Genomic DNA, 17,153 nt, shown 5'->3' on the forward strand with positions numbered 1-17,153 from the left:
AGCCTCAGAGAAGGTCACTCTCAGCGCTGAGGAGAGGATTCCCCCCAAAGACATCGGAGCTATGGGCCTCGGAACTGAAGGGTCCAAGGGAGGAGAATACATGGGAGTCAAGGGGACAATGAACCCAAAACCCAGAGTGGGATGGGTTTTAGGAAAATTTGTAATCCGTCTGTCTGTCAGCAGCTGATCGAACAGGTGCACTACATCTAATTCAAACAGACTCCTGGTGGACATTACAGACACTCCTGAGGGGGAGTCAGGTCAGTCCAAAAAGTGGCTAAAAGCTTGTCCTGAAAACGGATCCAGAGATGAGGAGTACTGGGTCCATGGTGTAGGAAGAGTTGGCACCGAGGATTCCAGTTTCGAAACAGGCAAAAGGGGGACTATCGGTTCCGAGAAAGGGTTCAGAGCCGAGGGAACATCTGGAGTGGAAGTCATTATTGGCTCCGAAGAAGTGGTCGGTACTGATCTTGGAACGGAGATGGGTGATGGTGTCGAGGTAATAGCAGGCAACAAGGCTGTTGCCAAAATAACACTTGGAACTGTAGCAGTCAGGGCCGAGGGCGGCGCTGATGTGGAAGTCATCGAGATATCTGCAGAGACCACTGGAGCAGAACTCGGAATTGAGGTGGTCGGAGCTGAGGAGGTGATCTTGTGCTCCGTGAAAGACTTGTGGGCCTTATGCTTATGAGGCTTGCCCTTATCATCAGCTGGTGAAGAGGGATCAGAATGAGGACATTTTTTGTCCTTTGATGGAGGGGTTGAGACCTCCAATGCAGAAGGAGCCTCAGAAAAGGGAGACGAAACCAGGCCTTTCAAAATAAGTTTATTTTCCTCTCATTCAGCGTCCACTGGCTGAAACTGATACAAATCTGACAGGGATGTTTCACAGATAAGTGGGAAACCCCCAGACAATATGCACAATCATCATGCAAGTCGCTGTTGGGGAGTTTACCATTGCAGGAAGTGCAATGCCTAAACCCCAAAGTCCCTTTCTTTTCAGACATAGTGAGTATATCGACTCAACAATCCAAAAAAAGGAATAGAGAAAGGAAGAAAAAGAGAAAAATACCAACAATGGTATTAAGAATACCACAAGGGTAAAGAAGGACGTTTACCAACAATGGTAAGAAGTGGATACCCATGGGTAGAGCTAGTTGAGATAATAAGATATAGAAGAGTTTTTAGGAGGAAAAAAAACTTAGAAATACAGTAAATTTGAAAAAATACAACACTTAGCTGGAGAGCTCGGTAAAACGCTGCTGTATTTGGGGGTTTCCCACTTATTGTCTGGGGGTTTCCCACTCAGTGGCCTGAAGCTCAATGCCAAAAAGTGTATTGTCATCCCCTTTGGTAAAAACTCTGAACCCATGAACTACCACATAGCAGGTAGTCTACTTAATGCCGAAAATGTGATAAGAGACCTTGGGACACAGGTGGACAGTAGTCTCTCCTTTGATAATCACATTGCCACAGTGGTCAGGAAATCCTTCTACGTGGCTCATCTCATCACAAAAGGATTCTCATCCAGAAAAAAATAGGTCATTGTTCCCCTCTACTCATCACTCATTAGACCCATTATAGAGTACAACGCCCCTTTTGGTATGTAACTCACAAGACATCTACAACAACTGGAAAGACCACAGAAATACCTCATTAAGAGGATTACTGGCCTCAAACAGATGCCCTATGCAGACCGTCTCAAAAAACGACAGCTTTACTCCATCGCGTATCGCCTACTCAGGGGCGATCTCTGCCTAACATACAAAGCTATGTCAAACCCAGAGCTGTTGGACATGCTCCACTTAAAGAAATCCCAATCCCTCTGAGCTACACGCTCTAGGGACCTAAACCTTGTCACCACAATAAACAGAACATGCTGGAGGGATAGATTCCTGTCCCAGAGACTTCCCATACGCTGGAACAGACTACCTATCTATGTCAAACAGAGCTCCTCATTAGCACTCTTCAAGAAAAATCTTGATGATTGGATGGGAAATGGGAAATTCACTCCAGGGATCACTTCTGTGGCTCTGCTCGACAGGGCACAGGAAAATAATTTTCTTGGGTGGCGAAAGCCAGGGTACATTTTTTGGCTAGGCTTGTATGGGCCAGAGACTTCCCATACTCTGGAACAGACTACCTATCTATGTCAAAAAGAGCTCCTCATTAGCACTCTTCAAGAAAAATCTTGATGATTGGATGGGAAATGGGAAATTCACCCCGGGGATCACTTCTGTGGCTCTGCTCGACAGGGGCACAGGAAAATAATTCTCTTGGGTGGCAAAAGCCAGGGTACATTTTTTGGCTAGGCTTGTATGGGCCCTAGGGCCGATAGCCTAGTACCTGCCTATGAACCTATGTATGGCTGCACGGCAAACGAGATTTGGTTCATAGATTAGTACTAGGCTAACTGCCCTTGTGAGCCATTGTAAGCCTAGCCAATTATCCCTTGTGAGACTCAAATGCTGCACCTTGTGTTTGTAAGGCAAATGCCTTAACCAATAGGCCACCCTCACAACCTTTGAGGTAATTGGGAGAAGGGCATTGTGGGTAGCAGCTTAGCTCAAGAGTTTTTGGTGTATGCGAGCTTGGTATTAGGCCGACTCGGTTCAGAGGGCTCGGAACTGAACCCATCAGTGATGAATAGGAAGAAGATTAACAACTTCAGATCAAGGATTTCCAAGACAAAAACTTTAGGTCACACTTCGCAGCAGGTTCAAAAGGTTTCTGAGTCAAAGACTGAAGGACTAGAGTGAGGTTCCATGGGCTGTCTGATAGGAGGACTGATATGAGAAGTCCCCTTGAGGAAAGCCTTGCAAATGCGTAGAGAGATAAGAGGGGTGCCATCTATACCATATTGGAAATTGCCGCTAGATGTATATGTACAGTAGAGGCAGAGGCTCCATTATCAAAAAACTCAGCCAAGTATTGAAGCACTGCAGTAACTGGAGCCGAATACGGGTCTAGCATGTTATCCTTGGACCAGATGGAGAATATTTTCCATTTATCCTGATATAGTCTTCTGGTGGATGGTTTATGATAGGCCAGAATAATGTCTCAAACATGTGAGGAGAGATTAGCTTGCCTGGCCACTAGTGGAAGTGGAGAAACCAAGCTGTCAGCTTGAGATTGGACAGATTTAGGTGACTCAACCCTTGGGGTGAGTAATCAGATCTGGTAGAGGGTCCAGAGTCCACAGCAGGTATACTAGGTGAGGCCAAAGGAAGGGGAACCAAACTTGTCGAGGCCAGAATGGGGCTATGAGGATCACTTTGCTTCTCAATCGAAGAGCTTTCTTTAGAAATTGTGGGATCAGAGGGATGGGAGGATAAGCGTAAAGAAGTCCTGTGTGCCAATTGTGGATCAAGGCGTTCCTCAGTGACTCCCCCCTCCGGGGGAAGTAGGGCGAAATAGCTGCTGCACTTGGTGTTTGATGGGGAGGTAAAAAGATCACAGCAGGGCTGGCCTCAGTGGCTGAAGATTGCTGATGCCACCTCAGGGTTGAGGGACCACTCATGAGGCATGAGGATGCATCTGCTCAGCTTGTCCACAGTCACATTGGAGCTCCCAATGATACGCATTGCTGTTAAAAAGTGGTTGGAAGCTATTGCCCACTGCCAAATTCTCATGGCTTCTCGACATAGGGGATAGGACTTGATTCCTCCTTGCTTGCTGATATATCAGACCACTGATATATTGTCTGATTGAATTGCAATTCTCCCAGAAAGGAGAGCTGAATGGAAGACCTGCAACGCTAGCAGCACAGCTCTCAGTTACAAAACATTGATATGCAGTTGGGTCTCTGAGGTGGACCCTGTGCCTTGGAAAGTCTTTCCCTGGAAATGGTCACCCTACCCGATTAGGGAAGCATCCATGGTCACAATGGCTGTGGGCTGAGGAGACGGAAATGGATGACTCCAAATTTCTACATCTGGCCAAAGCAGGTCCTGTTTGCAGGAGTTGGTTATTCGAATCTAATAACTGACGGGGTGATAGTTTGGGAACCATTGACATAGAAGGAGCCATTGCAGAATCCGCATGTGTAGGTTTGCTAGAGGCACTATTGGGATTGACACTGACATAGAACCTAGGGCCAGAAGAACTTCCCTTGCAGAAACTGTTTGTGAGAGTATCACCCGGAGTTGAAGCCTCAATCGATGGAGTTTGTGAATTGGGAGTGATACAAGACAGGACTGTGTATTGAACACTGTTCCAATGATACTCTATTTGTTGTGTAGGGATAAGGTTTGATTTCTCCCACTGTATCATTATTCCCAACAATTTTGCCAGAGCAAGAGTATAATGCAGTGCTGTTACCAGAAGATGCTCAGTGGGGGCAGTAAGGAGCCAGTCATCCAGATATGGAAACACCTGGAATCCTTTTAGTGTCAAGTGAGCTGTTACCACTGCCATGCATTTCGTGAACACTCTGGGGGCTGTAGAGAGACCGAACAGCAGGGCACAGAATTGATAATGACTGGCTCCTAGCCAGAAGCGAAGCAGACTCCTGGTGTGTTTGTCCATCTTGATGTGGAAATATGCATCCCAGAGATCTATAGAGCACATCCAATTGCCTTCTCTTAAAAAGCGGAGAATGGACTGAACTGTGAAATTTGATTTGGGTGACAGACTTGTTTAAGCTACTGAGATCCAAAATGGATCTCCAGTCCCCTGTCTTTTTTGGCACCAAAAATAATCTTGAGTAAAATTTGGATCCACCCTGGTCTGGTGGGACTGGTTGGATGACTGTTTTTTGAGACAGCTTTATAATCTCTGAAGCTGCTTCTTCCCTTTGACTGGGTGGAATGTCGGGAAGTTTTCTTGGGAAATTTGGCTGACAAGAAAGGGGAATGGTGTAACCTCTGGTGATAATGCTCTGCACCCAACGATCGGTGGTGATGGATTGCCAGGCAGCTTGGTGCAGAGAGAAATGACCCTCGACTGCTTCCAGAAGTAAGCAATCAGGCTGCTCCTCAGGAGTGCTGATAAGGCTGTCCAGAGAAGGAATCCCTGGAGCCCTAATTACAAGGACCCCCTCTGCCTCTATAGGGGCGTCTTCCAGAATTGTTACCCTCTCTGCTTCTGGGAGTATCATCACCACGTGCGGCATGGAAGGGACCCTGAGATTTCTTATGCCACATCTTTCCACTCCTGTGATTCCTGGAGAAGGTACATTGAGGGTTGGAAAACAGTAGGCCTATGGCAGACAGGGTCTTTCCATCTTGCTCACACCTGGCTAGCGTGCCCCTCACTTTGGAGCCAAAAAGTGACAAAGCTTCGATGGGAGCTTTCAGAAAGGAAGACTTGAAGGGGTCCGCAAGGTCACAAATGCACATCCAGGCATGACGCATCATGACAATGCCCAAACCCACTGCTCTAGTTGCCCCTTCAGTTGCATGTGACAGCAACCTCATGGACGAGTTGGATATTGATTCCAGGGTTGTGAGCTGTGAGGCCACTTTGTCCCTGACCTTGTCAGACAACTGTCCTGCGAGCTTCCCAGAGAGTTCTGAGATCAAGTCCCTCTGGAGCCTCGTAAAATATGCCAAATAATTCTGGGACTTTATGGCAAAGGTTCCTGATGCAAAAACATGCTTCCCAGGTCTATCCACCACCCGGGACTCCTGTTGGGTGGGTGGACAGCGGGACTTTCCTCAGCCAAGTTCTTTTTTGTGGCTGCCGCCACCACCATAGCATCAACTGGTAACCCTTTGGACCAATGCGGGTTCTCCTTGGGAGTGGAAAAAAATTTTGTCTGGTCTCCTAGGGATCACCTCAGTGGAATCAGGGTTCTTCCAAGCACGCTGCACAATGGAGCTGGATGAGCTCGGCAGGTGGAGTCACCCAAGAGGTAGAAGGCTAGGCACAAAAAGCCTGCAGGAACACGGACTCAGATGAAGGGTTGGAGGGCTTCCAGTCACCTCTCTGCTTTAACATTTCCAGGATGTCTCCGAAGGAGACATCATCAGGAGGTGACCCGTGGGTACCTCTCACCATCATTTTAATCCATGTCTACCATTAAGGACTCCTCTGGTGAGTCCATGTGTTCCCTCTTGCATGTCTTCTTTCAAGGGGGCTCCTCAGTGGGGTTCTCTGAGGAGGACTCAGAAGAGCAGGTACCCCGGACAGGGGTGTCTTGCGGCTTCTGTGCCTGGTATCCCGGGGGGGTGGTCTGTGACAGCTGTAGCTCAGAGGGTGAAAACTGGGGTTCCGATATCGGAGTGCTGCCAGAAGCAACAGCCTTCTCCATTGCACGTAAGGCAGGCCTGCCCAAAGAGGATGGGAGCCCAGAACCAAGAAAGACAACCTCGGGACTGGGGTCACACCCCGCTCCGATGAACCCACCCCCATGGATGGAGCCTCAAGCAGGATCGGCGCTGACTCAGCTATCGGCACCAAGAATGGAACCAAGGAGAGAGGTGGCTCCTTACCCCAGGCCGAAGCACCCATCCCCCAATCCCCAGATTGAGGAATGACCGGTTCAGCGGGAACCAAAGACCAAAGGGACAAACTCGGAGCCAAAGTGAGATGCACCATAGGCGCCGAGGTGATGGGTTCCAAGAAGGATATTGGAGCAGAAGGTTTTGGAACTGAGATGGTCAAAGGAAGAGTGTAAGATGGAGTCCATGGATAAGTCAATGTCCATGGACAACCCAAGTCCTGCAGGTGGATGGGTTTTATCAAGTGAGGGAATCTCCCTGGCTAAACAATAGCTAGTCCACAAGATGCACCACGTCGTGTTCAGAAAGGCTCCTGGTGGATCTAGTGGATACTCCGGATGGGGAGTCAGGACGTTTGATGAGGGGGCTAAACACTTAGCCCAGAAATGGATCTTCAGAAGGGGAGTATTGGGTCGGTGGTGCAAGGTCTGCCGGCAGCAAAGTCTCTAGTTTCGAGACCGGAAGTAAAGGGGTCAAATCCAGTGAGGTCAGTACAACGCTTGGTGCTGAAGTTGTCCTCGGAGCCAAAATGAAGGTGTGCCCTGAGCAGAAGTGGCCACAGGTGCCAAAGTCAAAACAGGCATAGTAAGGTCTATGATGGGTGCCAGAGGCAGGACCGGTGCCAAAACTGGTGCCAGTATCGAAGGTTTTGAGATGTCAGAGACGAAGAAGGACAGAGCCAAGGAGGCTGCTTTATGCTCTGAAGATAACTTTGGGACCTTTGATTTCCCAGGCTTGCTCTGACCACCCGATGGTGAAGAAGGAACAGAGTGGGATCTCTTTTTGTCCTTAGAAAGAGGGGTTGGGACCTCCATTGCAGAAATGGCCTCTGAGAAGGGAGACTTGAGTAACCCTTTCAGAATGAGTTTATTTTTGCACTCATTAAGAGTGCATTGACTGAAACTCTGACAAATATCACATGGAGGCTGCACCAAAAGGTGATACACTCCCATACAGTATACACAGTCATCATGAGAATCACTGTTAGGTAACTTGCCCTTACATGAAGTACAGTGCTTAGAACCTGAAGTACCCTTCTTATCCGACATCTTGACAGAAAAAACACCACAGGCCAAATGTATAATCCAACTATAATCAAAGTCAACAACGTTCGAAAAAGTCACAGATATAACAATACACTGGTATGATAGAGAAAAGAAGGGAAACACCTGAATAAAAGTCAGCTAATAGGTTAAACGATACCAACTATGATAGTGAAGAAATACCACAAGGGTAAGGGAGGAAAGGCCGTACCAATGGTAACTATGGGTAGAGAGGGAAAACCAAGGTCAGACAGAAGAAAAGACACTAGATAAACTAATCACTTAATAAAATATGAAGATATCCAAAGTTTTTCACACAAATATCAAAAAAGTTTCACTTAGCTGAAAGTTTGGCTGAAACACGGCTTTACGGCTATGCGGCAATTGAGATCTGAGGTAACAGGGAGAAGGGCATTCTGGGTAGAGACTTAGCTCGAGAGTTTTTTGGGCTGGCGTGAGCTTGGTAAAAGGTCAACTCGGTTCCAAGAGTTTGGAACCTAACCAATCAGTGATGAATGGAAAGAAGATTAACAACATCAGATAACAGGCTTCCAGTTACCTCTCTGTCTGTTCCATCATATCTCCAGTCATACCTCTCACCGTTCTAGAGCAAGAATCTCAACAAAGCCATAAATAATGGTGGGGGGGCAATTTTTAAATATTGCTCTTAAAAACCTCAGAAAATTATAGAATAATGGGTTATTCATTAACATGGATTTTCTGAAGGGTGTGAAGTCTGAAAAGCTGTCATTATTTTCTGACTAAAATCATCAATGATTTGCCAGCAAACTAAAATTTTATGAGGAATATACCAAACTTCTCGGGATATATGCCTCGCTCCAGTATGTATTGTCAGCCTGAGGGAAAAAATCCTCTAAAGTCTGCTTAGGGTAAAAGAATGCCTATGCAAACACTTCCATGTAAAAATCCTAAACATTCTGGACGTTGCAAACTTGGGAGCCTTACAGATTTCTTCAAATTGTTCCTTTGCAAATTGCTTTTTCATTTTCTTTCCCTTATCTTTTCTGCTATCTTCTTTGAGTGTTATATTTATTTTGCAGTATTTTGTAGGCCTAATTATCCCTTTTTAACTGCACCTTTTGTTCTAGACTCGGTTAAAAACTGTAACAGACCAAGTCTTTTCATTAGCACTCCCCTATCCATTTCTGTTTGGCTGTACACTGTTATCAGTACCGGATTGAGAAGGCAGTCTCTTAACTGTAGTCCTAACTTCTGCTTAACCTTATCTCATTCCATTACCTTGGTCTGCTGAGTTATTTGCTCCAAAGATTTTGGTTAGTTCATAAATTTCCTCAAGTAAATTCCAGTCCCCTACTCGCAACTATACCTGATGGTAAGCTGTCCTTTCTCCATTCCCTTCTTACTTTAGAATGCTTTCTGATATTTTATGAGTATAATATTCTGTATGGTTGTTATGAACTTGCATCCAAAATCCTTTGTTGTCTTTATTACCCCCTACTTCATCATCATCTCTTTCCATTTTGATTTATAACATTCTGCTTGATTTATATATATGAACTTTAATTGCTTAGCTCTAAAGGATCCATTCAAAGTAGGAAATCTTAAACCAATTTGTTCGAAGGGGAGAATCAACTTATTTATTTATTTTATTTTATTTATTTTATTTTACATTTGTTAACCGGGAGAGTCCGACTGGATACATGTCCATTTTCAGCGGAGGCCCGGGGAGAAAAGCTCCAAGTACATAACAGACATATGAACATTGTTAATGCAAAAAAAAGGAAGATAGTTGAGTTTTAAATACAATATAAAGATACATCACATCATGGGGAAAAAAAAAAAAAAAACTTTCTCTAACTCTTTCCCTTTTCCCCTCCCAAATAAATTTATGTAACTCTTTTTTTAGTCATTACCCACACCTTCTCCTCTGGTTCATAAAATATGCCTTACTGTGTACAAGACCAAGTAGAGTAAACATTTCCACTGCTTGTATCTTATTATCCACATTCATATTCAAGGGCTTCCATATGTTCTTATCTGCCATAACAGAATATTTTTTTAATCCACTACACATAAATGCTTCATCTTAGCATGTCCCCATAAGAATGTGTATCGTTGAATCGTTTTATGTGTAGGTGCATAGATTACCGCTATGGCCTTTATTTTTATCTTCATTTATTTTATATCCCAAAAAGACTGGAAACTGTCTCATAATGCTTAGTAACGCCAAAATACCCATTTCTCGAATTATCACATACAATCATCATCTGCAAATAAAGCTACATTTTCTTTATTGTCATACCAGTTATATCTTTAAATTTGTGAGTCCTTTATTTTCTTTGCTACCACCTCTAAATGTAAAGCAAATAAAAAGGGGAAAGAAGACATCCCTTTCTGGTTCTTCTGTTTAAACAGCTTGTCAAAGAGGAACTCTTCCACCTTAACTCCATGTGCATATTTGCATCAATAATTCCCAAACCATGCTATATGTGCAAGATTTTAAAATATTTCCTCTTAAAGCTTACACAGTGGCAAACTCAACTGCATTAATACTTTACCTCTGTCTAGTGCAGGTAAATAGATGTTAACTGTTGTTTTTATGATATTAATTCATATAGATATAATGTTCACAGTTTTCTAAATATCTCAACAACCAAGTAACACAGAACTCCTTAGCCTCATATGAAAGCTCTCAGCTAGATGAATAAAATGCTGCTGACAGTATGTATGTAACTTGAGTGGTTGCTGATATATTGCAAGTTGCTTACAAAATATTAGAAATGTAATAGTTAACTGTGTTTATTGTGATTTACAAAATTTGGTTTAACACCTAGAACCTAAGGAATACTACCACTGTAAAAATAGTTGTGCCAAAGAGTTTACCGTTTATACTTTCATAACCCCTATGGTTCCAGAAATATGAACATTTGTTTGAAATGTGAGGATTTTTAATAGAGTATATATGTTTAAATAAATTCACAGTATATTGGCAATTTTGGCGCCAAAATTATGTATTTAAGGTCTTTAAGTGCATTATTGATTTGTTCTGATGAAGTCCACGAATGTGTGGATGAAAGCGCTTAACCGACCTGTTTTTTAATTGGGTTTTACTGTTGGAATAAACTGTGTGCTTTTGCACGAGTGGCTCCTGTGGAATCTGTACCTTACAGCGTATTAGGTACATTACAGTTTATTAAATGTGAGGACATAGTTTGATTTTGTCAAGGCTTCGGCTCCACCCATTGGAAGCTACAGTGCAAACTTCCTGAGCTCCTTTGGAGCAAATGAGTTAATTCATGCCTCCGACTTTTCATAGATTCTCCTAATAACATGCTGTCAGGGAGCACATATGCTACCATTGCCCTACCCATAAAATCCTTGCTGACATTATTGAATGCTTTCTCTACATCAAGACTCCACCAATAACAGCATTTTCTTACACTCTGCTTCCCTGTGGATCTGTTTCAAAACATCTCTCCTATGTCATTCCTTACTCTTAAAGGTTTATTCAGAGGACTAGTCAACTGCTGTACCTGTCTCTCATTTAACCACATTTGTCTGCAGTACTTCCTGTCTTTCCATCTCAATTTGATCTTTGGCATCAAATCAAGTAACTGATTTTATTACTCAAAAATACCTACTACTGCAACATAACTTATGTTTTTTTAAACAATAAATATCTTTATTAAATTATTACTTATGATATAGACAATCATATATTTATGTAAATGAAAACAAACCACATTTATCTTATTTTTAATTTGAAACATTGTGTATCACTTATAATCTATCCAGTCATTGTCTGTCAAACATTCCATACAGTAGATAAAGTGTACACACCACTGTTAAAATCCCAGGTTTTTGTGATATATAAAAAATGAGATCACAATAAATCATTTCATAACTTTTCCCACCTTTAATGTGACCTATAACCTGTACAATTCAATTGAAAAACAAACAAATTTGTTAGGGGAAAAAAATATAAAAAATAAAAACTATACAATAAGCTGGTTGCATAAGTGTGCTCACCCTTAAACTAATACTTTGTTGAAGCACCTTTTGATTTAATTACAACATTCAGTCTTCTTGGGTAGGAGTCTATCAGCATGGCACATCTTGACTTGGCAATATTTGCCCACTCTTCCTTGCAAAAGTGCTCCAAATCTGTCAGACTGCGAGGCATCTCTTGTGTACAGCCCTCTTCAGGTCATCACACAGATTTTCCATTGGATTTAGGTCTGGGCTCTGGCTGGGCCATTCCAAAACTTTAATTTTCTTCTGGTGAAGTCATTCTTTTGTTGATTTGGATATATGCTTGGGGTCATTGTCATGTTCAAAGGTGAAGTTTCTCTTCATCTTCAGCTTTCTAGCAGATGCCTGAAGGTTTTGGGCCAAACGTGACTGGTATTTGGAACTGTTCATATCTTCCCTCCACCTTGACTAAAGCCCCAGTTCCAGCTGAAGAAAAGCAACCCCAAAGCATGATACTGCCACCACCATGCTTCATCGTGGGGATGGTGTTCTTTTGCTGGTGCAAAGTGTTTTTGCTCCAAACATACCTTTTGGAATTGTGGCCAAAAAGTTCAACCTTGGGTCTTATAGGTTCATTGGTAGGTACTAGGCTATCGGCCCAAGGGCCTAAGTAAGCCTAGCCAACAAGGTTCCCTGGCTTACGCCACCCAAGAAAGTTATTTTCCTGTGCCCCTGTCGAGCAGAACCACAGAAGTGATCCTTGGAGTGTATTTCCTATTTCCCATCCACTTATCAAGATTTTCCTGAAGAGTGCTAATGAGGAACTTTGCCTGACATAGATGGGTAGCTTGTTCCAGAGTATAGGAAGTCTCTGGGACAGGAATCTATCCTTCCAGCATGTCCTGTTTATTGTGGTGCCAAGGTTTAGGTCCCTAGAGCGTGTAGCTCGGAGGGATTGGGATTTCTTTAGATGTAGCATGTCCTGCAGCTCTGGGTTTGACATAGCTTTAAATGTTAGGCAGAGATCACCTCGGGGTAGGCGATATGCTACAGAGTAAAGCTGGTGTTTTTTGAGACTGTCAGTGTAGGGCATCTGTTTGAGGCCAGTAATCCTCTTTGTGAGGTACTTCTGTGGCCTTTCCAGCTGCTGCAGATGTCTTGTGAGGTACATTCCAAAAGGGGCATTGTACTCTATAATGGGTCTAATGAGTGTCGAGTAGAAGGGAACAATGACCTCTTTTTTCCTTGATGAGAACCCTTTTGTGATGAGGTGTGCCACGTAGAAGGATTTCCTGACTACTGTGGTGATGTGATTATCAAAGGAGAGACTACTGTTCACCTGGATCCCCAGGTCTCTTATCACACATTCGGCATTAAGTAGACTGCCGCCTATGTGGTAGTTCATGGGTACAGAGTTTTTACCAACGGGGATGACAATTGACTTTTTGGCATTGAGCTTGAGGCCATGGCTCTGACACCAAGCATCTGTCTCAGTGAGGTCCTTCTGTAGGATGTCCAAATCATTTGGGGACTCAACTATGGCTCCTAGTTTGCAGTCATCTGTCAACTTCATTAGCCAAAGGCCTTCTGTGTTAGCCTGTACTTCAGAGAAGTAGATACCAAACAGGAGAGGTCCCAGTACTGAACCGTGTGGTACTCCATTTGTCACTGGTTTGAAGTCAGATTTGGAGTCTGCAACTTTTACAGTGTGGGTTCTCTCATTGAGCCAATTGGCAACCCATCTTGTGACTTAGGGATTCATACCTAGTTTAGTGAGTTTAGCTATAATTCCAGAATGGGGGATGGTGTCGAAAGCCTTGGCGAGGTCAAGATAGGCTGTGCGAACCACCTTATCCTCGTCTACAGCTTTGGTGACTGCCTCAAAGAAGTCGATCAGGTTCAGGAGCCATGATCTGCCTTTCACAAACCCGAACTGGGTGGGGTCCAGAGTTTGGAGGTTACCAATGTCAATGTTTATGAGTTCCATGATGATACGTTCTATGGACTTACAGACCAGGCTCGTTAGGCTAATAGGGCGATAGCTCCTGGGATCAGTGGTGGCACCCCATTTGTGGAGTGGGATAACTGTTGCTGTGCGCCATTCAATGGGCACAAAGCTTGATGTGAGACTATGATTGAACATGGTGCTTAGGTGGGGAGCCAGTTCGTCCTGAAGTTCGTGTAAAACGTAGCCTGGGATGTTGTCCAGTCATATGGATGCTGTTTTTGGCTTTAGAGAGTGCAGCATTTACCTGCATAGTTGTGATTACAGGGACTCTGCATTCTTCCTGTATAGTTATAGGCCCTTTAGGGGGTGAGAGGGGGGTAAAGTTAGCACTATCTGCCAGGACGTTGGCAATATCAGTTGGTTCTGTAATTTTCATGCCATTGTGCTGTAACTCAGAGCAGATCTGGGTGTTGCCGTTGAGATTCTTGACATGGCTATAGAATGCTTTGTGGTTGTCCCTAGAATCAGTGGTGATTTTGTTTTCATAGCTAGCTTTGGAGGATCTTATAAGGGATCTCAGCATCTTACGGAGGCTGACCAGGGAACTCCTCCACTCATGGAATTTTACACTCTTTTGCAACAGTTTCTTCCTTCTGTTATAGAGTTTGTTTATGGCAGGGGACCACCAGATTGGCTTCTTTTTTTGGAGAATAGCATCTTGGTTCCGTTTGGGATAGCATGATCCATGCACTCGTGTAAGTGCTTATAGAGTGCATCTGTATAGGATTCAGCAGTTGTAACTGTATTGTCCATCTGCATAACACATTTTCCCACATGCTTTTGGGAGACTTGATGTATTGTTTAGCAAATTTTAGCCAGGCCTGGATGTTTTTATGTGTAAGAAAAGGCTTCTGTCTTGCAACCCTACCCCATAGTCCCGACATATGGAGAATACGGCAGATTGTTGTCACATGTAGTACACAACCAGTACTTGCCAGAAATTCCTGCAGCTCCTTCAATGTTGCTGTAGGTCTCGTCTCTAGGCAGCCTTCCTGACCAGTTTTCATCTTGTCTTTTCATCAATTTTGGAGGGACATCCAGTTCTTTGCAGCGTCACTGTTGTCCCATATTTTCTCCACTTTTTGATGACTATCTTCACTGTGTTCCATGGTATGTCCAATGCTGTGGAAATTTTTTTGTACCCTTCTCCTGACTGATACCTTTCATCAATGAGTTCCCTTTGATGCTTTGTAAGCTGTCTGCGAACCATGGCTTTTGCTGTAGCAGGCAACTGATTAAATGTCAGGAAAATCCTACAAGGACAGCTGAACTTTATTTGGGGTTCATCAGAGTCTCTTTAATTGATGGCAGACGTGTATCCAAGAAGACTGAATGTTGTAATTAAATCAAAAGGTGCTTCAACAAAGTATTAGCTTAAGGGTGTGCACACTTATGCAACCAACTTATTGTACATTTTTTATTTTTTATATTTTTTTCCCCTAACAGATTTGTTTGTTTGTCATCTGAATTCTACAGGTTATAGGTCACATTAAAGATGGGAAAAGTTTTGAAATTATTTATTGTGTTCTCATTTTTTATATCACAAAAACCTGGCATTTTAACAGGGGTGTGTACACTTTTTATATCCACTGTAGCTCATTCAAGTCCTGCTTTCTTTTAAGCCTCATTCATCCTTTTCTAAAGATCCCCTTTCCAGTTGTTTTATCTCTGTTACTATATTCACTACTTCTAATACAGTTGGTTTAGACTTTGATTTCCATTTTCTAGTAATTGTTTTTTGGGAGCCACCCAACAGAAGGAGATATTAAAATGTTATTCTTTGTACTGCAGTGTGTTTTGGTTGTTTGTATACTTCAAAAATGTAAAAAAAAATCTTTTTAAGTTCAATTTATTTGTTGTCATAAGCCAAAACTAGTTAGAATGGTTTCATAACCTTTTAAGAAAATTTTAATTTGTTAGTACTAATGGTCTTTCAGGTTTCCTCTGGGTGCTCCGGTTTCCTCCCACATCCCAAAGACATGCTGTAGGTGGATTGGACACTCGTAATTGGCCCTAGGTTTGAGTGCATGCATGTGTGTGCCTTCTGTGGAAGGTTGGGCACCGGGCTGGCAACTCAACACCGTAAAACTCCACTGCCAATCATGAGTGGACATGTGATCTGCTGTGGTGACCCCTAACCGGGAAAAAGCCGAAAGAAGAAGAAGAAGAAGGGAGCCACCATAATTAGACTCTGATGTGACCTTTTCTGGATTTATCCAGAACAAAATAATATCATTTGCAAATAAAGCCAACTGTTCTTGATTACCATACTAATTATATTCTTGTATTCTTGAGTCTTATTATATTTGCCAGTGGCTTTAATTATAAGCAAATAACAAATGGGAAAGAAGACATCCCTGGCTGTTTCCTGTGTTTAAACAAGAGCTTATCTGAGAGAAACCCAATCAATTTAAATGTCTCTGATCCTTCATATATCCTTCTAATTAACCGTATTATTGTATCAGGGAATGCAACTGCTTCCAATGCCATATTCATAAAATCTCAGCTTACTCTGTCAAATGCTTTCTCCATATCACAACCCACCAACAACAGAGGTATTTTCTTAAATTTGGGTTTGTTCTATTAATGTTGTCAAATGTTTGCCTCGCTTTCATGAAACCACACTGAGCAATATCTGTAAAGTTTGGCAATACCTTTCCCATTCTTTTAACTAGTATAGACATACACACTTTATAATTGTGGTTTAAAATTGAAATGGGTCTATATGAAGCTGGGTCTGAAGAGTGTTTGCCATCTTTAGGTAACACAGCCACCACATCTTTCTTCCAAGATGCTGGTGTTTCCCATCCTTTTAAAATGGTGTTAAACAAAATCTTCCAGATCTCTTATCACTTTCTTACCTCCTAATTCCCAAACTTCCACATCAATACTCTCTGTTCCTGGAGACTTTCCTAAAGATTGAGTGTACATCGTGTTTTTATCTCATCACCTCGTATCTTAACTGCTAGTTGTTAAACCCCATCTACCTCTAACCTTGGCATAATTAAGTCTTTCTTAAATATTGTCATTTATACTCTTTCTTGATTTCCACATTTGTCTGCTTTATACAAATGTTCATAAAATTTCTGAAATACCTCTAAAACCTGTAAAGGATCTCTTATTATTTTTGGTGACAAACCCTTTTAACATTCTGTTTCCTAAGTCATTGTGTTTAAACTTTTTGTGCTTCGGTGTTATCAAAAAAATAGTTGCTTAACCACAGTCTTTCTAAACTCATCCATATTATCTAGATACTCACTTATTTTCTCTTTAGCACTATGCACTTGCTCCTCCTCTTAGGTTCATAGGTTCATAGGTTCATACTAGACTATCTGCCCTAGGGCATTTATAAGCCTAGCCAGAGTGTGTTTGGCTTTCGTCACCCATTTTAAATTAATTTTGCTATGCCCTTTTTCGAGGTTAGTATACTGTGCCTCTGTCTAACAGTGACACAGAAGTGATACCCGGGGTAAACCTACGATCTCCCATCCACTCATCAAGATTCCTCTTGAAGAGAGTTAATGAGGGACTCTGCCTAACCTGGACTGGGATTTTATTCCAGAGTGAAGGGAGCCTCTGGGTTATGAATCTGTCCCTCCAGCATGTCCTATTTATTTCAGTGCTGAGGTTCAAGTCTCTCAAGCACGTAGCTCGATGGGATTTGGATTTTCTGAGGTGCAGCATGTCCATTAATTCCGGGTTGGA

At 42.8% G+C, this 17,153-nt stretch overlaps 1 protein-coding gene across 1 annotated transcript in view; it reads left to right on the forward strand.

Moving 5' to 3' along the window:
- Positions 1 to 17,153, forward strand: part of FAM214B (family with sequence similarity 214 member B) — a 2,663,862-nt gene that overhangs the window by 1,836,413 nt on the left and 810,296 nt on the right. The window lies entirely within an intron of this gene.

The sequence above is a fragment of the Protopterus annectens genome, chromosome 1.part1 (genome assembly GCF_019279795.1).
Source record: "Protopterus annectens isolate FY-2018-M chromosome 1.part1, PAN1.0, whole genome shotgun sequence".
NCBI classification, from domain to species: Eukaryota; Metazoa; Chordata; order Ceratodontiformes; family Protopteridae; genus Protopterus; species Protopterus annectens.